Source organism: Sceloporus undulatus, chromosome 6 (genome assembly GCF_019175285.1).
Source record: "Sceloporus undulatus isolate JIND9_A2432 ecotype Alabama chromosome 6, SceUnd_v1.1, whole genome shotgun sequence".
NCBI classification, from domain to species: Eukaryota; Metazoa; Chordata; class Lepidosauria; order Squamata; family Phrynosomatidae; genus Sceloporus; species Sceloporus undulatus.
Window position 1 is genome coordinate 69,354,141 of NC_056527.1, and position 769 is coordinate 69,354,909.

At 43.7% G+C, this 769-nt stretch overlaps 2 protein-coding genes across 4 annotated transcripts in view; both read left to right on the top strand.

Annotated features, from left to right (window-relative positions):
• Positions 1-769, top strand: part of CNTNAP2 (contactin associated protein 2) — a 1,400,287-nt gene that overhangs the window by 1,183,470 nt on the left and 216,048 nt on the right. The gene's annotated exons all lie outside the window — the stretch shown is intronic.
• PIGA (phosphatidylinositol glycan anchor biosynthesis class A) overlaps positions 1-769 on the top strand; it is a 579,723-nt gene that overhangs the window by 2,475 nt on the left and 576,479 nt on the right. The window lies entirely within an intron of this gene.

Genomic DNA, 769 nt, shown 5'->3' on the forward strand with positions numbered 1-769 from the left:
TATAAACACAATCAATCTTTTCTCCAATAAAAAAGAACAGCAATTAGCAACCATTTTTATGGCAGGATCTGCCAGATTCCTGGCATTATGTCCTTCTAAAACAGGCTTTTCCTCTTTGAGCCAAGGGTTTTCAGGTTATGCAGCATGAAAGCTTTGAACCAAAAGAGGAGCTTGTACATGTTTGAAATAAACCCATTCACTTTCAGCTTTAGAAAAACGTTTCCTTCGAAAGAAATATTGGATTTATTGTAAAATCTAGAATCCAGTGTCTAAAACACTTCAAAAAGTTTTTCACTCTCAATCATAATGGGGAAGGGGGGTTGTGGGGGTGGAATTGGTTCTTGTTGCCACCGAGGAGCCATGTGCTCTTGTAACCAGCTCTGTTAACAATCTGGCTGTTGTAGCCTTTTAGATTAGCTGAAATGTTGAAACAGTCTGCCCCATGTAAAGCATATTAAAATAATCCTAACAAGAAACATGTACCCATGACCGACTCAGTTGGCGCATTAGTTTTAATAGTCCAAATGCACTGTCAGCCACTACAAAAAACTGTGCATTCAGGTTCAAGGCTGATTCCAGGAGTCACTCAAACTACAAACCTTTGGGGCTTTCTAGACGGCCCTTTGGGACGTCCGGAGGACGTCCCATTTTAAAAAAGGGGCGTCTCTTTTAGACGCCCCTGGGCCTCGTACGGACTCCGTCCGTACAAGATGGCGCCGGCCTTTCTACATGGCCGGCGCCATCTTTACGCATCGGACGCACAGCGTCC